Below are 24,219 nucleotides of genomic sequence, written 5' to 3'. Positions count from 1 at the left end.
AACAGCTTCACATGACAAAGAGTTTTGATTGTTATTGCTTGGAGCCTGTTCTTATAAACATTTCAGAACTCAACTGAAAACTTATCTCTTTTCAAAATACTTGGTTAAATAATTTATTTGTCATTCTTAAATTACCTTTAGTTTATAATCTTCTCACCGCCTCTTCTCACTTTGTCTATGCTGCTAGTTAAATAATTTCTTCCTGTCATTCTTAAATTGCCTATAGTTTATAATCTTTTGTAAACCGCGTAGAACTTATGGTTACGCAGTTAAGAAGCACAATGTTATGTTATGTGTCTAAAGTTAAATGCCTCTTAGGTGCCTATCTTAATGGGCAAAATACCCTTAACAGTCTCAATAATTGGTTAAAAAAATGATTGGGTAATAGGCACCTGATTCTATAAAAGACAGGTGTCTATCTCAATGCGCTTATTGAAACGCGTCGTTCAAAGGAATTGCCCAAAAAGAAATCCGTCATTTACAGATCATTCAAAATGCGTCAATTAAACTCATAAGGAACGCTAAAAAATTTGATCATGTGACCCCTTTACTTAAGGAAGCGCATTGGCTTCCAGTAGCACAATGCATAATTTATAAATTAAGTCTATTGACTTTCAGATCTCTCCTTTACAAAACGCCTAATTTCATACATAGATTATTGATTCCCTATACCTCTTCTAGATTACCGTATTTTCACGCATATAACGCACGCGTTATACACGATTTTACAAACTGTGCATAACCATGCGCGTTATACGTGTGAGCGCGTTGTACAAATTTTTTTTTTCATTCTGATTTGGCATTCCCCCTGCGAACCGGCATCCTCCCCCCCCACACGCGTCACCCCCCCCTCCCCCGCGATCCTACATCCCCCCCAGCACCACAAAGACAACTCTTACCCGATTGGGCACCAGCACCAATGCACAGGATGTGCCAGTGCCAGTGCCCGAAGATCCTCCCTTGTTGGGTTGGGCGAGACCAGAAGGCTTTGAGCATGCGCAAATGCTCAAAGCCTAGTCCAGCCCGGCACAGGAAGAAGGATGATCTCTCTCGCACCATCCAGCCCAGCCCAACCCAACAAGGGAGGATCTTCGGGCACTGGCACTGGCACATCCTGTGCATTGGTGCTGGTGCCCAATCGGGTAAGAGTTGTCTTTGCGGTGCTGGGGGGGATGTAGGATTGCGGGGGAGGGGGGGGTGATGCGAGCGGGGGGGAGGATGCCGGTTCGGAGTAGGCGGGAGGAGGTTTTAGCATGCGCGGTATACGCGTGTGCGCGCTATATTAAAATTTTATTACATAAATTTCTGTTCCCCGCACGCTATACCTGTGTGCGCGTTTTACATGGGAGCGCGGTATATGAGTGAAAATACGGTACTTAGATCTACTGACCATCATCTCTTGATTGTTCCCTCTCTTAAAACCATAAATACACGGCGACAATCTATTTTCTCCGTCACTGCACCCCAAATATGGAATTTACTCCCAATTAAAGAACGTGAAGAACATAATTTAGAAAGATTTAAGAGCAAGTTAAAATGCTTTCTTTTTAAAGATGCATTCGACAACTAAAAAAAAACCTAGATTAGGTGTTTCAACTGAGCCCTGGTTCTCAAACTCTTTGAAGCTTATTGCCTTCCCCATTCCTATTGTTTTTTCTTTTACTCGTTTTCTTTACTATTTTTAACTTGTATTTCTTTTCCTATTCCTTTCCTTTTGTACCATATGTTTTGTCTCGTCCGTCATATTAAATAGTCCGTTACCCTTTGATTATTGTAATTCAATATTTTAACATTTTGTACATCGCTTAAAATTTTGAATACGCGATTAATCAAATACATAATAAACTTGAAACTTGCCTAATTCTTAAGTGGGTATTTCTATGTGCGGAGTGCGAGTTAAGTGCCACAAAAACTTAGGTACCTGAAATGTAGGTCTTTAAAACCCTCATATACATTTCAGGTGCCTACGTTTTCACATAGCCGCTGCTAGCCACGATTTAGATGCCATTTATAGAATCGGCCTTTAAGTGCTGCACCCAAAGTCAGGCGTGAAATGCCTGTTAACCTAATATTCTGGAAAGGGTGTTCTGCACAGAGCACCCTTTGCAGAATACTAGCCGAGCACAGATCTTCCTGGTGAGTAAGTTGGGCACCGTTTGTTGAATTCCTCCCTATGAGGAGAGAGTTCAGTGGTTGGAGCCAAGAATGTTTAACAGAATGAAGGGCATGAGCAAACTGGAAGGAGATAATAATAACAACAACTTTATTTTTATATACCGTAATACCACAAACAGTTCAGAGCGGTTTACAGAGGAAGAGACTGTATGCAGACAGCGATAAGTTTTGACTGACTTCCTAAAAGTTTGGTCCGAAAGTGCGTTTGAGATAAAGTTTGCCTGCTTGGAATGATAATGTTCTATCGAGGAATCTCTTGTAGACACAGCCCTTCAAGGACGGGAAAGCGAACAAGTAGGCGCTACGTGTACAAGTTGTGCCTGGAAAATCGAAATGATGAGATAGATAGATTGGGGATGAACCTGTTATGGTTTTGAAGCATAGGCAAGCAAACTTAAAAAATAACCCTTGCTTCCATTGTCTCAGGTATAAAACTAGATGCACGCTCTCCAAGAACAGATACCTCTGACTGTAGCTAATCTCTCAACTGCTACTGAAAAGGTGTGAGTAAAAAAAAACCAAAAACACTCTGTACCCGAGTATATTCTTTTCAAAACTGATCTCTTCAGAACAATTTAACTCAAGTAAATTGGCAGTTACCTGTATAAATTGAAGAGGCTGAAAAATGTCCTGCTCAGTGTGGTTAAAAGCACATACCGGCTTCACGATATCCTTTTATTTGCAGGAAAAAGAACTTTCCCAGAGGTTTGCTTAGGGTGGGAGAAAAACCATAATGCAAGTACATTTAAACTTTTCAAATATACTTGTTTTGTTCCTGATCTGCCACTCACAGAAATAGCAGGCTTGAAGCTTGTACTCAAATAACATCATAGTGCTTTTCAAAAACTAAGCTAGGACATCGACAGGTACAAATCTATTTCCAGACCTTGCAACATTCAATTTATTCAAAATGTCCTCAATAAAGCATGCTGAAAGTTTGTTTAGAGGGAAGGATCCAGATAAATGCAAAATTATTTTATCCTAAGTAAAGGTACTTAGGGCTATTGAACTGCTAATTTTTTGAAATACTTTTCATTTCATTATTTTGATCAAAGTTCACTGTAAAACTGGAAACCATTATAAGAAGTAATTTCATGAAGGCTTTCTACATATAAAACTGGCTTTTTAATATTAATATATATATATATATATATATATATATATATATATATATATATATATATAGGCACTTAATGAAATAAGATAACATTCTTTTCAGTTATGGTGGCAAAATAACGCTCGGAATTTAGGAAATTGGTTGGTTGTGCTGAGGACTTTTCAGCACCTTGTACTTATATACATGTATATGGCGGGTAATTTTATATATATATATACATATATATATATATAGTAGTGTTTTAGTAGTGTTTTAGCCCGTTACATTAACGGGTGCTAGAGTCTGTATGTTTTTTTTTTAAATTATTATTATTTGTCTCTCTCTCTCCTTGGACGCTGTCATTCTTTCTGTCTGTGTCTTTCCCTGGCCCCCTGTCTGTCTATCTTTATTTCTAATTCTATCCTCTTCCCTCAATCCTGCATGTGCCCTTTTTTCTTTCTCCTCCCCACTTCCTTCCAACGTCTGCTCCCCCTGTCCTCCACACTTCCATTCAGTGTCAGTCTCCTTCTCTCTACCCCTTCCATCTACTATTCACCCTCTGTCTTGCCCCTTCCATTCACTGCTCTCTCTTCTCTTTCCATCCAGCGTCCGCCCTCTCTCTCTCTGTTCTATATGGCCTCTCTCCATCTCCTCCTTCTTTTTCCCTTGGTCTGGCATACCTTCCTCCTTCCCTCCATGCCCTGCCATCTCTTCTTATATATATATATGCTAAATTCCGGGCGTTATTTTGCCACCGTAACTGAAAAGGATGTTATCTTATCTTTAAGTGCCAATTTGCAGAAACATAATTCTATGGGTTCCTTTTATCAAGGTGCGCTACGGGGGTTAGCACGTCGTACATTTCATCACGTGCTAACTCCTGTGGCAAGCCAAAATACTAACGCCTCGTCAATGGAGGCGTTAGCGGCTAGCGCGGCAGGCGGTTTAACAGGCGGTATTCCGCCCGTTAAACCCCTACCGCACCTTGATAAAAGGAGCTCTATGTTTTCAGATCATTGATTGAACCATATCCACATCGTTCTCTTCTTGGTTAGGCTGCAAACTCGTCAGCACCCCCTCATACATGAAAGGAGCAATCGCATGCATATTTAAAGTAGACATACCTGGTGCAGGAGCTTAGTAATTTAAAAAATGCAAAAGTATATCGGGCCAATTTTCAGACCATGAGAGGCAGACCGACTACCTCCCACGGTCAGCAGCGAACTGGAAATTCAATGCTGATGCCATATTTATTTATTTATTCATTCAATTTTCTATACCATTCTCACAAGGGAACTAAGAACAGTTTACATGACTTTATTCAGGTACTCAAGCATTTTTCTCTGTCTGTCCTGGTGGGCTCATAATTTAATTAATGTACATGGGACAATGGGAAGATTAGGTGACTTGCCCAGTGTCAGAAGGAGCAGTGTGGGTTTGAACCCATAACCCCAGGGTGCTGAGGCTGTAGCTTTAACCACTGTGCCACACACTCCCCTATCTGGTGGCAGGCATCGCATTTCTGGTCTACGTTAAGCTGCGTTTGGTATAGCTGGTCAAGCTGATATTTATTGGCTGACTGGCTAAGTCATAGCAGCCATAAATAGAGCTGCTAATTATAATAATAACTTTATTCTTCTATACCTCCATAGTCAGATGACTTCTAGGCGGTTCACACCGAAGAGAGCTAGAGAATCAACGAATTACAAAATGTATATAGTGAAAATACACTATACAAAAATAATAACCAATACCACTTCCAGAGGGAGTGCATCCAAAATATATTCTCTTATAATTCTAGCTACTCAGGAAAAGGCCTCAGATTAGGAGCCTACGTGCAGTCCTATCACAGACTGAAACTTCAGCGTAGCTGCTCCTTGTTCCAATCATTGGCCAAAAAACCTGAGGATTTATTCAGTTCACTTTAAATATTTTTTAATAAATATATATAGTTTTTTAAAACTTTTTTCAAATTATTCATAACCTCATGGATACATTTCTCTAATGGTCTGAGAAAGAATTTGACAAATGAATACTTATCTCAGCGTTGTCATTGCTAATTCATGTATTGCCTGTTTACTGCCAATAAGTTGCCGACGTGGCCAGCGTTTCGTGGACATAACACTCGGTCCACTGCTTCAGGGCCAGAGGCAGAGACATTCAGGCATCTGAAATATAATCAAATAATAACATGAGAATACTACCGTTCAAAATATTCTTATAGTCAAAAGTGATCAGACTTACTTCTCCGTTGATAGCTGCCAAAAGCTCGTAAACAGAGGAAATATGGCACCGGCAATACTCTTTATACTTGTGTCTCAGCGTGCTGACTAGGCAACGTACCGGGACGTTCTGACATCATCACTCCCGACATTAACCCTTAACAGGAAGATTTAAAACCCAAGAAAGAAGAAACTTACTGATTATACTTTAGTGGATTTAGATTAATAAAAGTGTTGCCATTCAAAATTTTTATTCAGACCGCCCGGGGCAAGAGATCCCAGACAATCGATCCAGCGTTGTTCATGCTGGGCCAAGTAATGTTTAAAGTCCCCTCCTCTTTTATTCTGATATACAACTTCAATGATAATAGCCTTTAGGGAGAAAAATTCATGATCTTTTTCTATACAGTGTTTTGCTAATGGAGCTCCTATTACTTTATTTTTAATGTTACTTTTATGTTCTGTCAATCGAGTGGTGAATTTTCTCGAAGTTTGTCCTACATAAAGTAACCTGCATGGACATTGCAGAACATATATTATTATAGTGAAAATACAACATATTACACAAGAAATAGACAGAAGGAAAATATAAAGTTTAGTGTGGCTTCTGTTTAGGAGATAAATCTGTCAAATAGTACAGTTTTAATTACTCTCCGAAAGCGCCGTAGGTCAGCCTGGCTCCATTGATGTAGTTACCCAACCAAGACTGCTGTTTGCTTGCTTGAAACATGAAAGACCTGTCCATAAAGGACTTGTATTTAACAACCGGTGATCCTTGGGTATGCAAATAAGTTACAGTTTCTGGTTGACCATGTGGGGCTATATAGCACGAAATGAGGTAGAAGATAGGAAGGAGCTAGTCCCAGGCCTGCTTGAAACAAACACAAGCAAACTTAAACATTATTTGTGCCTCCATTGGCAACCAGTGCAACAGTCTGTAGTAGGGACTAATATGGTCGCTTTTCCTCAATCCAAATATCAAGTGAACTGCCGTGTTCTGTACTATTCTTAATTTTCTCACTGTTTTCTTAGGGATACCCAGATAAACGATATTGCAGTAGTCCAGTATTGATAGAACCAAAGACTGCACCAGTAATCTAAAAGAGTATATTTTAATGGTCCTTAATTTCTACAGTGCATAAAAGCACTTTTTCACCACTATGTTCGTATGGTCAACCATAGTCAAATGTGTGTCTAGTGTGACTCCCAGTATTTTTATAGTTTTAGAAATTGGGTATTCGTGACCATTTAGATGTAACGATGTTCTGGTCATTTTATCCTTTGGGCTTGCCAAGAAAACTTTTGTTTTTTCTGTATTTAATTTCAGTTTGAAGTTGATTGTCCATTGTTCAATTTCAGTCAAAATATAAGAGATGTGACCTAAAATTTCATTAGTTATGCTATTCAAGGGAATTAAAATAGAAATATCATCAGCATATATGTAATAGTTTAAATTTAACTTTTGCATTAGGTGTCCTAAAGATAAGATGCACACAATAAATCCTAAAAATCACTAGCTGAAGCTAAATTGAAGAAGTGTTACTTCCTATATAGACGATGGAACTCAAGTGTCTGCGGTTATTACCATCAGAACTAGTCTTGGTAAATAACCTTACTGCAGACTATCATCGATCCAATTGTCTTTATTTGATAAAACAAAATTTTTTTCGTATAATTATCAAAGACAATTGGATTGATGATAGTCTGCAGTAAGGTTATTTACCAAGACTAGTTCTGATGGTAATAACCGCAGACACTTGAATTCCATCGTCTATATAGGAAGTAACACTTCTTCAATTTAGCATCAGCTAGTGATTTTTAGGATTTATTGTGTGTAGCACTTGAATAACTAAAGATGAGATGTAAATGTTTACATTACATTAGGGACTTCTATTCCGCCTATACTTTGCAGTTCAAGGCGGATTACAAAAGAGCTAACTGGACATTTCCAGTGAAGTTACAACAGTTTTGGGTTTTTGTTTTTTGTTTTTTTGGTTACAAGGGAGGAGAGGTACCTGGATTAATTCTGGAAGAACTTTAATAGTGTGGGTGATAACGGGGAACCCTGGGGTACCCCCGAAGGGTTTATCCATGGGCTAAACTGCAGGGGTAGGTAACTCCGGTCCTCGAGAGCCGTAGTCCAGTCGGGTTTTCAGGATTTCCCCAATGAATGTGCATGAGATCTATTTGCAGGCCCTGCTTTCAATGCATGTTCATTGGGGAAATCCTGAAAACCCGACTGGACTACGGGACTGGAGTTCCCTACCCCTGGGCTAGAGTAATTCCCATCGCTAGCCACTCGGTATGATCTTTTTGTTAGAAAGCCCAGAAACCAGTTCTTAACTTTTCCTGAAAGTCCCATTGCGTCTAGGCATTAGCATTATTTCGTGGTCAACTAAATTAGGAAGGTCTTATCTAGCCACTCAACTTAGCCAGTTAGAACAATGAGCATTGGCGCTGACCAATTATGATACGCAACATAGCCACTGACTGCGGTATTCAGCAGGAGATAACAAGCTCTCTCCCGCTAATTATTGTTGGTTATCCATCATAGTGCTATTTCACTGGCCAGGAGCCGTTCCTGGCTAGCAAAATAGGCTGAATATCAGATGGTTTGTGTATATGTAATCTCCAGATATAAGTGTGTATTTATGCCAGTCCAGAAGAGGGCAGAAATATATATGCTACGCTTTTTCCACCGGTTGTACGTACAACTATACACAGCAGTTTTTTAAAAGGAAATGCACATGTGCTTTCCTTTCATAAAAGTCCTGTCTTTTCTTTGCATCTACTGTGACTGGGCGCGGCCAAGCTGGGTTCAGCAAGTGACACAAACCTCGGCCGAGCGGTTTGCAAGGTTCTTTTTGATAGATTGGTGTTTCAAAAACAATGGTGCAGTATCTTTGTATCATTTATTGTCCATAAATCATAAACAAACTTACAGATGGGATTTTCAGGTTTGTATCCCCTTGTATCAGTCCAGCATTCAGAAAACAAAACCATTTTCAGTTCTAAGCCTTCAATAGAAGAAAAGAAAAAATAATAATAATAAAAAAAATCTTGTCCAAACTGCAAACTTTTTATTTTGCCAGGCACAACCCCCTTTGGGGATTAAACTTAGTAGCCCAAGGAAGGGATCCTCTCCTGCATTTCCCTTAACAAAAATGGCTGCCTGGTGGCTTGGAAGGGTTGCACAAAATATCAGCTGTACAATCCACTTCACCCAGCCCCCTTTATACTAAAGAGATTAACATATCTCCACCTCTTCCATGCTAGGCAAAACTGTTTCCTCTACCTCCATATCATAAGTAAGGTCATCACCAGCCATCTATCTTACTCAAACCCAGAATCACCTTTCTCAATAGCCTCTTCCTCACCAACCTCTTCCTGGGCTTCTTGCCATGAGGTTGACTGTGGCTTTCTGGTTCTCTGTGCTTGCAATCTGTGGCTTGCAGCCTGCTAAATAGCTCTGGTTTGCTGGGTCTGGAGCAGGTGTACACTCTGAGGCTGGCCCTGGAACTCCTTCTGTGGGAAAGCGAAATCCTTTTCTTTCAATGCAGGGAGCTGATTCGTCCTCCCTGCAGGTGTGTTAGGGTAGCCTGCCCTCAGAACTTTTCACCTGGCCGAAACCAGTTTGAGCCTGTTTGGATATAGCCAGTATTCCATTCCTGATCTTTCCTTTCTCTGGCCCTATGCCTGCTGGGAGCTGTAGTCTTTCTGTCTGTTTTCCCCCAACTGGCTTAGAGAAAGCTAAACCAGATTTGCCTGCTTTAGGCAGGGCTTGAGGAGGTTTCCTTGCTGGAAGGCTTGGCTTGCGAGTATTCATAGGGGCTGCTTTGGGACTCTCCTTAACAGGCTTAGGAATACTTTCAAGGGTTTTAACCTCATTTCCTCGCTAGGAACAGGGTCCGCCCTGCGACACTACCTAAGTAGTCAGTCTTCATAATGATGGATAACTCAAGAATTCAACCAGGCGAGAGTGCTAGGTGAACTTTATGAATTAAAGTCAAGAAAGTGTGTCAAAAATCAGACACCAAATATTTGGATGCTAAGCACCAATTCTATAATGAGAATTACATATGCAAACATCAGCATTCTTGACCACAGCTTTAGGTATGAGTTCCAACGCCAGCCAAATGGCCTCAAATATTGCAGTTTTGTGCATAAGTACTTGGATTCTATAACTTATGGGTGCAACTGCAAAATATACCCCATACCTGCCTATGAATCCAACCCCTTTGTGCTTAGGTGTTATTGAGCTTAGATGCTAAGAGGTACATAGTAAAAAAAACAACAATAAATGTCTAAAAGCCTGTCTAAATCGTCACTTGGATGATAAAAAGACAGGTTGTCCAAGTACCGATAATCGAACAGGGTTTTAGACGTATCTAAAACCAGCTTAGACTTTTTCCCTGCCTCTGTGCACCCAGAGCACAAAAGGGCGTTTCTGGAGGAGTGGGTAAGGCGGGAGGTGGGTAGGATGTGGGCTGACCTAGACTTAGTCTTCAGGCAGCCATAATCAAAAAGTGGTGAGGCTGAAATTATAAGTTGGTTTCATTTTGGAGATATAAGTAAATTGCATGGGATTAAGGACAGTCACTTGGTTAATGTATGGCTGAAATAAGACCTATGCGTGACTGTGTGCAGGTATAACATCCGACCTGGATATTGTTGGTTTTTTTTGTAAATCTTTATTAATTTTAAAATATAAATAGTGCAATACAATAAATTTAAACATAAACAAATCAAGAAACGCACTTTAAATATTTTCCCCCCATACACGTACAGTTTATTACCCTTGTAAAATAAGTTAAATACTGTATTTTTTGTACTATAAGACGCACCTAGGTTTAGAGGAGGAAACAAGAAAAAAAATATTCTGAACCAAATGGTGTACTAATATATTTAATAAAATATAGCAGAGTAATATTTCAACCATGTAAAGTCAACAGCGGTATTAAGAACCATTAACAAATGAGGAGAGACTTTGAGGTTCAAGAACTCTTCTAGTTTTCTATATCCTGTCCCCCCTCTGGTGGTCTAGTGGTAGACCGGGACAGGAGGGATCCGTCACAGCCAACTAACAATTTTTACAACCCCCCCTCCCCCCGGTACCTTTTTCACCTTTTAAATCCTGGTATTGGCAGGAGCGAGCTTTCCGTGCTCCTGCCCCCCTGCTGAGCCCCTCCCTCGCCGGACGGCTGCCTCAGATCTCGTGGCCAGCGGTGCACAATACAGGAGCGAGATTTTCACGCTTCAGCCTGGGTCTGCACCGCTCCTTGATTGGCTGCCCACAGTTTTTGCGAGATCTGAGGCAGCTGGACCACCAGGATTTAAAAAGATATAAGTTTCCTTGGCAGACAGCCGGGCGCTCACATAAATTAGCCGGGCAGAGCGCCGGGCTAAAAGGTGCTAGGGAGAACACTGCATATCACAGTCTGTGACACAATATTCGCTCCATAAAACACAGACATTTCCATCCACTTTTGGGAAAAAAGCGTGTCAAATGCAGTGAAAAATACAGTACTTATGTGGGAGTGTGTGGTGCAGTGGTTAGAGCTATAGCCTTGGCATCCTGACGCTGTGAGTTTAAGACCCATGCTGCTCCTTGTGACCCTTAGTCTCCTATTGCCCCAGGTAGAAACATAGAAAAATGACGGCAGAAAAGGGCCATAGCCCATCAAGTCTGCCCACTCTACTGACCCACCCCCCTAATTTTACCCTCCTAGAGATCCCTGCCCTAATGACCCATCCTCTTAACCCATCCCTCCCCTAATGACCCATCCCCTTAACCCTGCCCTCTTAGAGATCCCACATGGGCATCCCATTTACGCTTAAAATCAGGAACGCTGCTGGCCTCGATTACCTGCACCGGAAGTTCATTCCAATGAGCAACCACTCTTTCAATGAAGAAATACTTCCTGGTGTCGCCATGAAATCTCCCGCCCCTAAGCTTTAGCGGATGCCCTCTTGTGGCCGAGGGTCCTTTGAGAAAGAAGATATCATCTTCCACCTCGATGCGACCGGTGATATATTTAAAAGTCTCAATCATGTCTCCTCTCTCCCTACGTTCTTCGAGAGAGTATAGCCGCAATATATTCAGCCTCTCCTCGTATGCGAGATACCTGAGCCCCGAGGCCATCCGTTGAACCGACTCGATTCTCAGCACATCTTTACGGTAACGTGGCCTCCAGAATTGTACACAGTTTGTACATAGTTTGTAAGTCCACTAGAACAGATAGAGAAAAATGCTTGAGGCTTTAAGTGGTGTATATAAATATAAAAATAAACGTAGATTTTAGTCCACCGCAACCATGCCTCCTTGAACTCTCTGCATGAAATGGATCTTCTTGTGTAAACAACAGCTTTCTGAAATCAGTATTTTCACATGTATGCAACATTCAAGTGAAAATTCAGGTGAAAGTGAAAAAGGTTGCAGAATTTTGTCCTATTATGTATATTATATCTATTTCTTTTTATTTATTTTGTTTAGTTTTCAAAAAAAAATTTTCCTAGAATTCTATTGCTTAACTATTTTTCATTCCATTCTATTCATATGCCGTCCTCTACCTTTTCTTTTCTCCTCACTTCAAATGTTTATTTCCTTCCTATATTTCTATATTTGATTAATTTTTAAAATTATTTTCTATTTAATTAGTTTCTTTTTATTACTTTATTATTTTGGTATGTATATTTTGTTTTTCAACAGTATGATATTGAGAGTTCTATGTATTCTTGTTAGGATGCTTTATATCTCATTTCCGCTATCTTTATTTTCTTATCTACTATTTGCTAATTTTGTTTGTCCTTGGTACTTTAGTTAGATTGTGAGCCTTCGGGACAGTAAGGGAATTTCAAAGTACCCATTCTTTATTTAATTCATCTTATTTTATTGTATCCTTTATTGTATATTTAATGTAAATTTCCTTGTAAACCGCTTAGAACTTAACGGATTTAGTGGTATATAAGAAATAAATAACATAACATAACATCATTCAAGTTGATTTTCAACTTGAAAAAAGTTGATCATGTAACTAAATTCTATCTGAAGCTACATTGGCTCCCAGTTGAGACAAGAATATTATTCAAGTTATGCTGTACCTGTTACAAGACATTGTTTGGCCTTATATCTGATTATTCAGGACGACCCACCTTAAACTTTCCATGAAAAGACTCCCGAACCACTGACTCTCTGTTCCTACCAATGTATTTATCTCCCTCCTTATAAAACCCTGCTTAACTTATGCAATCTATACAATCTTCAGTCCTCTCTCCATTGCTGTAGCTCACCGATTCTCCTCAGCCATTTTTCCTGTAAACCGCCTCAAACCGAAAGGCTTTTGCAGTATATAAATAAAGATTTATCTTATGTTATCACTTTAAATTTACTGACCGAAAACATTTTTTTCGGCATTTTAGATTATTTATATTTCCTGCTGTAAAAGGTTGCATATATATAAAACAATTTTCTGTAGAATTTTATCTTTTCAAGCTGGATCATGGAATAAACCCTTTTCTGTCCTGATAACAAACTCCAACTTCCATTTTTCCTTTAGAAAAATGCTGAAGACCTACTTATTTGACAAATTCTTCCGAATGTGATCGTAATACCCAGTCTCTTGATTGTTGTTAACCATGTTGAACTGAGAGGTTTCTGCGGTATATATGTGAATTTGCTATGTTATGTAACTTGACATGTTAATGTTTCCAAAATAAAGGTCTTAACATTAAAGAGCTAAACTTGACTAGGAAAAGGTGACTTTTCTTGAAGAAGGCAGAGCATCAGAGGGTTGGATTTACCCTGGTACAAGAAATGCATTCTCTTTCTCAAAGGACCCTCAGCCACAAGAGGGCATCCACTCAAACTCAGGGGCGGGAAATTTCATGGCGACACCAGGAAATATTTCTTCACCGAGAGAGTGGTTGACCCTTGGAACGAGCTCCCAGTGCAGGTGATCGAGGTAAACAGCGTGCAAGAATTTAAGAGCAACTGGGATGCCCATGTAGGATCCCTTAGAGGGTTAAGCCAAGGGAACCTGTCACCAGGAATGGGATCCCTAGGATAGTAGACTTGGGGGTGGGTCAGTAGAGTGGGCAGACCTGATGGGCTATGGCCCTTATCTGCCGTCATCTTCTATGTTTCTATGTAATAATTTGTTGCATAAGAGAAAGTATGAATAATAAGTTGCTGCTGGTCCCCGATATCACCATGGGCAAGAAAAGAAGGTTGCCATACTATTTTGTAGTAGCCTCTATCCTGTGAACCCCTTGTAAATGTTCAGATCCAGAAGGTATTTTATACCATATCAAGCATATATGTTCCTAATGAGAATCAAGCCCCATTTTTTTTTTTTTTTTTTTAGAAATCTTAAGGTGGCATTAGCTACCCTTGCTAAGGGTAGGTTGTTAGGGAAGTCAGGGCCATGGTAAGTATGTGTGACTAGTGTGGTTGCACAGGAGAAAAGGAAGGCGGAAGTGTGAAAACTGTGCCCTGTCCATGGGCGTACACTGCAGCACAGAGAAGCTTCCTGTTTCCCTGTCACCCTCCCCGACACACGATGCAGCATTTGCACTTCTCCCTTTCCTATTTCCCTCCTGGAACCTCTCTCTTTTCAATCCTTCCATTTGCAGGTACAGGGTCATGACCAATAAGCACAGCTATGCTCCTAAGACCCCCCTCCCGCTCTAGCATGCTGTGTGGCATCGCCTGGTTCCGCCCACAACAGGAAGTGTGATTCAAAGGGGGCAATGCAGTGGAGCAAGAGGCTCCACGAAGCACTGCTGTGCTTTTGTAGACGTATTCCTCTAGCCAGAACAGTATGGTTTTGAACAGAGGGAAGGAGAGAGATGCTGCGTTGTGTGTTGGGGAGTAAGGTGTGGGAGAGAGGCAGTGAGGATCTCTGTGCTACAGCAGTGGAGGTGGGGCTTTCAGGAACGACATGGATGTGCTTTGGGGGTTTCAGAGGACTTTGGGAGGGAGGCAAAGGGTGCTGATGGTGTGCAATCGCACAGGGTGCAGTTATAGCTTGCTACAGCCTTGGCCCTGGTTGATGCTGGTATCTCCAAGTGAAAGGAAGTGATGAAATGATACACATGAATTTGTTTAGACAGGCCATAAGAGAATGGGGGGGGGGGGGATATTGGGTGGGCTAGGCATCCTCAAGATAGGGATTATAGTTTTTTTTCAGTGCCACACACCAGCGCTTTACTAGGATTAATTATTTTTTATTGGATGCACGCTTTTAATCCCAGGTACTTGATGCCACTATATAAAACAAATGAGCTCTCTCTTGCAGCTCCTGTAGGAGGCTATAAAGAAAAGGAAAGCGGAAAAACCATACATAGAACAAGGAGGAAATATGTCTCGAAAAAACTAAGGGCTCCTTTTACTACGTTGCGATAGCGGTTTTAGCGTACGCAGAATTGCCGCGCGCACTAGACGCTAACGCCAGCATTGAGCTGCCGTTAGTTCTAGCCGGGTAGCGCGGGTTTAGCGCGTGCTATAAATGCTATTGCAGCTTAGTAAAAGGAGCCCTAAAACTCTGCTTCTCCTTAAAAGTAACCCTAAAACCTAAACCTGTGTGTGGGGGGTGGGGTGGAGGGCTGGTCTTTGGGAGGTGAAACGGTTAAACGGAGAAAATATGAGGGACTGAAAGGCTGCTTTGGAACCGCCAAGGGAAAGCAAACAGTGTCTTCCCTACAACAATAGCCCTCAATTTGTTTATTTAATTCATCTTCTATCCCGTTATTCCCAAAGAGCTCAAAATCGAGCCAACACAGGAATGCCAATAAGAACATAAGAATTGCCGCTGCTGGGTCAGACCAGGGATTCATCGTGCCCAGCAGTGCGCTCAAACGGCGGCCCTCTGGTCAAAGACCAGCACCCTAACTGAGACTAGCCCTACCAGCGCACGTTCTTGTTCAACAGAAACTTGTCTAACTTTGTCTTGAATTCCTGGAGGGTGTTTTCCCCTATAACAGACTCCGGAAGAGCGTTCCAGTTTTCTACCACTCTCTGGGTGAAGAAGAACTTCCTTACCCCACTGTTGATTAAATCCCATTGGCTTCCTATAAGCCATCGTATCACCTTTAAATTACTGTTTTTGGTGTTCAAAGCTTTAAACTTTAATGAACCCCAATTCATTAACAGATGGCTTATCCCATATAGTACAACACGATCACTTCGTTCATCTTCATTTAACCTTCTTACAGTGCCTTCTATTAAAATGATAGGAACTAGAAGACAAGACATGTTCTCAGTTATGGCCCCACATTCTTGGAATCTTTTACCACAATATATTAGAGAACTAAAAGACCTAACACTGTTTAAAAAAATGTTAAAAACCTTTCTCTTTAAAGATGCGTATGGATCTTAGGACAAAGAAAAATCGATTATCTTTTAACCATTACCGAGTTTTCTATTTTTTATTTATTTATTTTTTTTTTTTAAACAGCCATTATAACCTACCTTTTTGTTTTTCCCTTTTATGTTTTTTCTTCTCTTCTATCAAAAATTGTAACTATTCCCCCTCTTAACCACACATGTCTTGTATGTTTTACCCACAAATTATTTTAAACTTATGTTTACACTCAGTTTGTTAAGTGTGTTAAATTTTAACTAACAACAAATTTGTTTTTATGTCACCATTAATATTGTACTTGTTTCATTCATTAATACATGTTATTATTATTGTACATCGCCTAGCAATTTAAATAGGCGATTCATCAAGAATAAATAAACTTGAAATTTGAAACTTACGTTTGTACGGAATCTATACCCTTTTAACTTTAGAGAGTGTCCTCTCGTTCTCCCTACCTTGGAGAGGATGAACAACCTGTCCATATCTACTAAGGGCTCCTTTTATCAAGCCGCGCTAGCGGTTTAACGTGCGTAATACCGCATGCTAAACTACCGTCCGCTAACGCCTCCCTTGAGCAGGCAGTAGTTTTTATGCCAGCGTGGAGGTTAAGTGATGAAAAGTCGCGCGGCTTGATAAAAGCAGCCTTAAGTCTATTCCTTTCATTACCTTGAATGTTTCGATCATGTCCCCTCTCAATCTCCTCTGCCCAGAGAGAGGGAATTGAGCCCCAGGCAGTGGTGTAGTAAGGGGGGTGCGGGAGAGGCAACCCACCCTAGGCGCAGTCTTCCCCAGGGCGTCGGCACCCCGCCTGCTCTCCTCCCCACCTTCTCACTCCTCCAGCTGCCGTGCGCACGCCACCTTTTTAACTTCGGTGCCAGCAGTCACGAACTTGCTGCTCGCGTCGGCTTCGGCGCTCTCTCTGATGTCAGTTCCGGGACCCGCACCTCGGAAGTGATGTCAAATAGAGCGCTGAATCCGATGCAAGCAATGAGTTCATGGCTGCTCCCACTGAAGATAAAAAGGTACGTGCTGTGACCAGCCAGATATTCTACCTGCTCAGGTCCCAGTTAGGACAGAGAAAAAAGTGGAAGAAAAGAAATCCTGGAGAGGAATTGGGAAGGGACAAGTAGTTACTGAACATAATAATAGCACTGTCCACCGGGGGAGCCCAAGAGGCCCTTGGAACACTGCCAGGGCTGACAAAGCAGGGCGTGACCTCAAGGTACTTAAACCTGTGTGTAAGAACAGAGAGGGAAGCCAGCTAGGGAGGAGGTTTAAACCTTTCCTCCCTAAAGAGTCCTCTCAGCCAAGCAGGAGCGATGGCCCCGTTCCAATGGAAGTGTTAGAGGAAGGTCAGGTTGAAGATCCTGTGTGCCCTGGAGAGTTACCTATGGAATTGGAGGAAGGTTGGTCAGAATTTGCTCCTCAAGTCACTGAAGCAATGCAGGTGGACTTTGCCTCCATTTCCAAACAGTGAGTGTGATTTTGGATGCTGGACTGTTTAGAGAATGTTTTTTTTTTGTGCTTGTTATTTTGTTTGCAAGCTTGGGGAGTGATTTTGGGGGGAGGTTTTGCTGTTATCCTGGGTGGGAATTGTGAGAGTCAAACTAATGACTGTTTGTTTGCCAAACCTATCACTCCCTCGTTTCCTGGCAATATATGAAACTAGCCAGAGGCTTGTAGAAACTGTGGCACTTCTGGGAGATGAAGATAAATTCCTAAGACTGTATTGTTGCTTTGTTTTTTTTTTTTGTTTGATTTTGAAAATTGCCTGCTTTATTAGCAGTCTGGGTTTGGATTGAGTTGGACTACAAACCCTGGGCACAGCTGAAGTGTCCTCAGTTCTGAAGACAAGGCAAAGACTGGGTAGTATACTGGCTTTGCCCTATTTGAATTGTTTCTCTTGGTGGGAGGAAGCTGCTTGAACATTCTGACCAATGTAGCAAACGTTTGAAGAAAACTACTTACCTGAATTCAGGAAGAATAAATATGTTTATGTTTTTTTGAAGAAATAGATGATAATGACTTTGGGTTGTTTTTGATTCCATCTTGGAATCCGGTCCTGCAGGGTGGCTCCAGTCCGGGCCACACGTCTGGGTGCTATTAGTGAGAGGTGCCATTGTGATGAATATACAGAACTGTTTTGCATTACAGTGGGCCACAGTGCGCACACAGCAGGGGGGCGGGTGAGAGGGTGGGAGAGGGGCACCACCGCCCCAAGCTCTACTGGCCCCCGGGGCCTTCAAAATTAAGTAAAAATATATTTAATGGTGGCCCAAACAGGAAAGACCTCAGAGACAGGCATGAGAGTGGCTCCCGGTGTTGTCATGACAGGAGCGATTGTGTCACAGTGCACAATTCACATGTATTCACAATTTACAATTCACATGCATTCGTCAATAAAAATGTATCCTAAAGGGGATATAACATTGGGGAAAGTAGTTTTGTAGTCCTGAACAGTTGCTTACGTGAACTCTGCATTTAAATTGGTTCCAATTTTATACAAAGCCCCTGAAGTTTCAAGTTCAAGCTTCAAGTTTATTAGATGACTTGATAAATCGCTTAATCAAATATTCTAAGTGATGTACACTTTAAATTTAACAATTAGTAAATATAAAAAAAACAGAAACAAACAATACAGTACATACAATTATTAAATAATGGGTAAGAACTCATGATTATTAACATTGATAAACGGGAAAGAAGGGATGAACTACAATTCATAAAGTAAAGAAGAAACATTGATGGGAAACACAAAAGGAAATAATTAACACAGGTTTCATATAGAAAACATAATACTAAAACTAAAATTATAATATAAAAGCATCTTTAAAAAGGAAGGTTTTAAGTTCAGTTTTAAATTTTCCAAGATCTTTTTCCTCTCGTAAGAAAATAGGAAGAGCGTTCCATGTCTGTGGTGCAGTACAAGAAAAGCCTAAAAGAGTCCCATTTTGGAATGTGGGGTCTGTAAGAGTGAGGTTTTCAGTTAAAATCAGGTTAGTGCCTGAGAATGGATGTACAGAGGTGAATGCAGAGGTGGAGGAAAAACGACGAGACCTGCGGTGCTTCTACACAAATGCAAGAAGCCTCAGGGCCAAGATGGGTGAACTAGAGGTCGTGGCCAAGGGAGAAGACCTGGATATAATTGGAATTACAGAAACATGGTGGACTGAGGAGAATCAATGGGATGTGGCGCTGACGGGGTACAAGCTCTACAGGAGGGACAGGACCCACAAGAAGGGGGGAGGCATAGCACTATATATAAAGAACTCTATCGACTCAGTCGGGATGGATATGGCAAAGAAGGCAGAGGGGCTGGAATCGCTATGGGTCAAATTGCCGGGAAACAAGGGTGCAGACATAAAACTGGGGATGTACTATCGCCCACCTAGTACGCCAGAAGGAGTCGGACACGACTTGGAAGCTGAACTGAGACAGGAGTGCAGGACTGGAAATGTAACAGTGATGGGGGACTTTAACTACCCGGGGATAGACTGGAGTATGGGTCACTCCAACTGCACTAGGGAAACAGGATTTGTAGAAGCTGTGAGGGACTGCTTCATGGAGCAACTGGTCAGGGAACCGACGCGAGGGAGTGCTACTCTTGACCTCATCCTAAATGGATTAGGGGGGCCTGCAAGCGGGGTAGAAGTGGGAGGACCACTAGGCAACAGTGACCACAATGCGATCAGATTCACATTAGAAAGGGGGACACCCATAGTAAGGAGGACCGCATCAACTGCGCTCAACTTCAAGAAAGGGAACTATGTTGCTATGAGGGAAATGGTGGGGAGGAAGCTCAGAAACATCTTTAGGATGGAGACTGTGGAAAGCGCCTGGACCCTATTCAGGGACACCCTGCAAGAAGCACAAAAAATGTACGTCCCCAATTTCAGGAAAGGCTGCAAGAACAAGCGGTCAAAGGACCCGATTTGGATCTCAGCAGAAGTAAAGAGGGCAATAAATGACAAAAAAGTATCCTTCCGGAGATGGAAAAAGGAACCAACGGAGGAAAACCACCAGGCGCACAGGAAATGCCAAAAAGAATGCCACCGAGAGGTTAGAAAAGCAAAAGGGAAATACGAAGAGGGGCTGGCCAGGGAGGCGAAAAACTTCAAGGCATTCTTCAGTTACATAAAGGGGAAACGACCAGCGAGAGAGGAGGTGGGGCCGTTGGACGATGGGGATAGGAAGGGAGTGATTAAGGAGGATAAAGAGGTGGCTGAGAGGTTGAACACGTTCTTCTCGTCGGTTTTCACGAGAGAGGACACATCTAATATACCGGACTCAGAGGAGCTCATGAGTGGGGAACAGGCTGAAAAATTGGAACACATAGAGGTAAGTAAGGAGGATGTCCTCAAACAGATAGACAGGTTAAAATGCGGCAAATCACCGGGTCCGGACGGGATCCACCCAAGGGTTCTGAAGGAACTAAGACAGGAAATAGCGGGCACAATCCAGCATGTTTGTAACCTATCCTTGAAAACTGGAGAGGTACCAAAGGACTGGAAATTGGCAAATGTCACACCTATCTTCAAGAAGGGATCGAGGGGTGACCCTGGGAACTACAGGCCGGTGAGCCTGACTTCAATTGTAGGGAAGATGGTGGAAGCTATGATCAAGGACGGCATTTGCGAGCACATTGAAAGAAATGGTCTACTGAGAACAAGCCAGCATGGATTCTGTAAGGGAAGGTCGTGCTTAACGAACCTTCTGTACTTCTTTGAGGGAATAAGCAGTCGGGTGGACAATGGGGAACCCATCGACATCATTTACCTCGATTTTCAAAAGGCTTTCGACAAGGTGCCACATGAAAGACTGCTTAGGAAGCTGTGGAACCACGGGGTGGGAGGAGATGTGCACAGATGGATCGAGCACTGGTTGTCGGGTAGACTGCAGAGGGTTGGAGTAAAGGGCCAATATTCTGACTGGCGGGGAGTCACAAGCGGTGTGCCACAGGGATCGGTGCTGGGGCCGTTACTCTTCAACATATTTATCAATGACCTGGAAAAAGAGGCAAAGTGCGAGGTCATAAAATTTGCAGATGATACCAAACTGTGCGGCAGAGTTAGGTCCAGGGAAGAGTGTGAAGACCTGCAAAGGGACCTGGAGAAGCTGGAGGACTGGGCAGACAAATGGCAAATGCGCTTCAATGTGGAAAAATGCAAGGTCATGCATATAGGGAAAAAGAACCCGTTGTTCAACTACAAAATGGGGGGGGCATTGTTGGGAGACAGCAGACTTGAGAGAGACTTGGGTGTGCTGGTGGATGCGTCACTGAAGCCATCTGCACAGTGCGCAGCAGCCTCGAAAAAAGCCAACAGGATGCTGGGCATCATAAAGAGGGGCATCACAACCAGGACGCGGGAAGTCATCATGCCATTGTATCGAGCGATGGTGCGTCCGCATCTGGAATACTGTGTGCAGTATTGGTCGCCATACCTCAAGAAGGACATGGCGGTGCTTGAGAGAGTCCAAAGGAGAGCGACGAAACTGGTAAGAGGGCTGGAACACTGCCCATACGCCGAGAGGTTGGATAAGCTGGGGCTCTTCTCCCTGGAAAAAAGGAGGCTCAGGGGAGATATGATAGAGACCTTCAAGATCATGAGGGGCATAGAGAGGGTGGATAGGGACAGATTCTTCAGACTGAAGGGAACAACATGTACGAGGGGGCACTCGGAGAAACTGAAGGGAGATAGGTTCAAAACAAATGCAAGGAAGTTTTTTTTTCACCCAGAGGGTCGTGGACACTTGGAATGCGCTGCCGGAGGAGGTGGTCGGGCAGAGTACGGTACAGGGATTCAAACAGGGATTGGACGGATTCCTGAGGGATAAAGGGATCGTGGGATACTGAGAGAAGTATCCAGGAAATAAGTATAGAAACCCGACCAGGTCGTGCATGTGCAAAACCGGAGGGTTAGGACTTCGATGGGAAGATAGGACTTCAATGGGAAACCAGGGTGGCAAGGGGGCCCCTTCTGATGATTCAGACAGGTGACCTGTTTGGGCCGCCGCGGGAGCGGACTGCTGGGCATGATGGACCTATGGTCTGACCCGGCGGAGGCACTGCTTATGTTCTTATGTTCTTATGCTTTATGCCAAAAATTAAGGTTTTAAAGGTTATTTTCTTTTATTTAAAATTGAGACTTGAATCTCTATGTGTTTGAATCTGGATGTAAGTTCTCTCTTGATTGTTCCAAAATCAGTTGGTGGAGAGCAATGAAACACAGCAGAAAAGAGACGAAGAGCTCAGAAGGGCTGCTGTGTGTGTGGGATATTTGGCAGAAAAAGTCAGCTGTTTGGGTGAAAAGTTGACTGAGACAAACACTGTAAAGTCAGTACGGCTGCAGTGAGAGGGAGAAGGTTTGAAAGCGAATTTCCTAATTTTACTGAAGGTTGGAGAACTGAGGGCTAGATACACTAACATCTCCGATTGTCCAATGATCGTCGCTAAACCGGTTTGACTGATTTAGCGGCCGATCGTATTTGCCAACCTGATGCCTGCGTAGTTTTCCATGCATTCGTACATTCCCAGATTCGAACATGTAAATGAGGTCAGTAATATTAAAACCATTCATCTGATCGATCCCCTAAGCTTGCATGCCAGAATCCAGTCGGTAGGACCAACCAGGAAAACCTGACAAGTCTAGTCCTGTCGGTAACTGTGTTACTGATAGGTCTGCCTGGGTTTTTTTGGGGGGAGGGGGGTCATTTTTTCTACAGGCACCAGATGTCCCCAGTCCCACCCAAATAAGCCCCCACACCTCTGTACCTCCCCAAACCTTAAAAATAGATGACAGCATAAGAACATAAGCAGTGCCTCTGCTGGATCAGACCAGGGGTCCATCCTGCCCAGCAGTCCGCTCATGCAGCAGCCCATCAGGTCCAGGACCTGTATAATGATCTCTATCTATACCCTTCTATCCCTTTCTTCTTCAAGAATTCATCCAATCCCTTACTGAACCCTGATATCGTACCCTGCCCTATCACACCCTCTGGAAGCGTATTCCAGGCATTCACCACCCTTTGGGTGAAGAAGAACTTCCTAGCATTGGTTCTGAATCTGTCCCCTCTTAATTTATTCGAATGCCCTCTCGTTCTTGTAGGTTCTGAAAGTTTGAAGAATCTGTCCCTCTCCACTTTCTCTATGCCCTTCATGATCTTGTAAGTCTCTATCATGTCCCCTCTGAGTCTCCGCTTTTCCAGGGAAAAGAGCCCCAGTTTCTCTAATCTTTCAGCAAATGAAAGGTTTTCCATACCTTTTATCAATCGCGTTGCTCTTTTCTGAACGCTCTCGAGTATCTCCATATCCTTCTTAAGGTATGGCGACCAATATTGGACGCAGTACTCCAGATGCGGGCGCACCATTGTCCGATACAACGGCAGGATGAGCTCTTTCGTTCTAGTTGTAATACCTTTCTTAATAATACCTAGCATTCTATTCGCCTTCTTAGAGGCCACTGCGCACTGTGCCGACGGCTTCATTGTCTTGTCCTCTAAGAAGGCGAATAGAATGCTAGGTATTATTAAGTCCCTCCTGCTTTCCAGGCCCACCACTCCACAATGGGATGCACAGGGAGGGCTCTTAAGGCTCTTATTTGGGTGAAGTCTATTTTGATGACCCGGTTACCACTTCCTGGTAGAATCCTGCTGACAAACCCTCGGCTATACGACTACAGAAATTGGTAGAGCAGTAGGTAATTCTCTCAGGGGCAGGGTCACATCTCATTAATAATTGGAAAAACAATTCTCATTTATCAGTCTATGCCTGGTGGAACTGGGTGGTGTTATTTCAGAAATATAAAAACATCTCTTCTTGTAGCCCTCAGTCAACTCGATATTCTGCAGCACGCAAATGGAAATCTTTGAAAACTCAAAACATTGAAGACTATAGAGTAAGAGTGAATGAAGAGAGGGAGAAAAATAAACTGAACAACACTGAGAGGAAAAAACCCCCAATGTTAGAGATGGATGTAGTAGAGGAGATGAAGAAGAAGGGAGGAGAGAGAAAAATGGAAAATAAACACAAAACCCTGGTACGAGAGTTAAGAGAAGACAGAGGAAAGCAGAGCCCGAGACCGACATGATTAGAAAAGTAGAAAAAATGCCAGTTCAACATTGTGTAACATATAAAATTCTACTCCTATGCTTCAAAGTCCGCCAGGCGAACCTTCCAGCTTTTCGCGATAGATTATTAATTCCTTATACTCCCTTTAGGACCTGGTGGTCTGTGGATCAAAACTTACTTACAACATCCTCTCTAAAAATTCTTAGAATAAGAAGAAACAAGATATTCTCTGCTTATGCACCACAACTATGAAAGTCCATGCCTTCTTCCCTTAGAGGCATGGGGTTTCACAGTTGT

The sequence above is a fragment of the Geotrypetes seraphini genome, chromosome 18 (assembly GCF_902459505.1).
Source record: "Geotrypetes seraphini chromosome 18, aGeoSer1.1, whole genome shotgun sequence".
NCBI classification, from domain to species: Eukaryota; Metazoa; Chordata; class Amphibia; order Gymnophiona; family Dermophiidae; genus Geotrypetes; species Geotrypetes seraphini.
The sequence above is the reverse complement of the archived record's forward strand: the minus strand, read 5'-3'. Positions refer to the sequence as shown.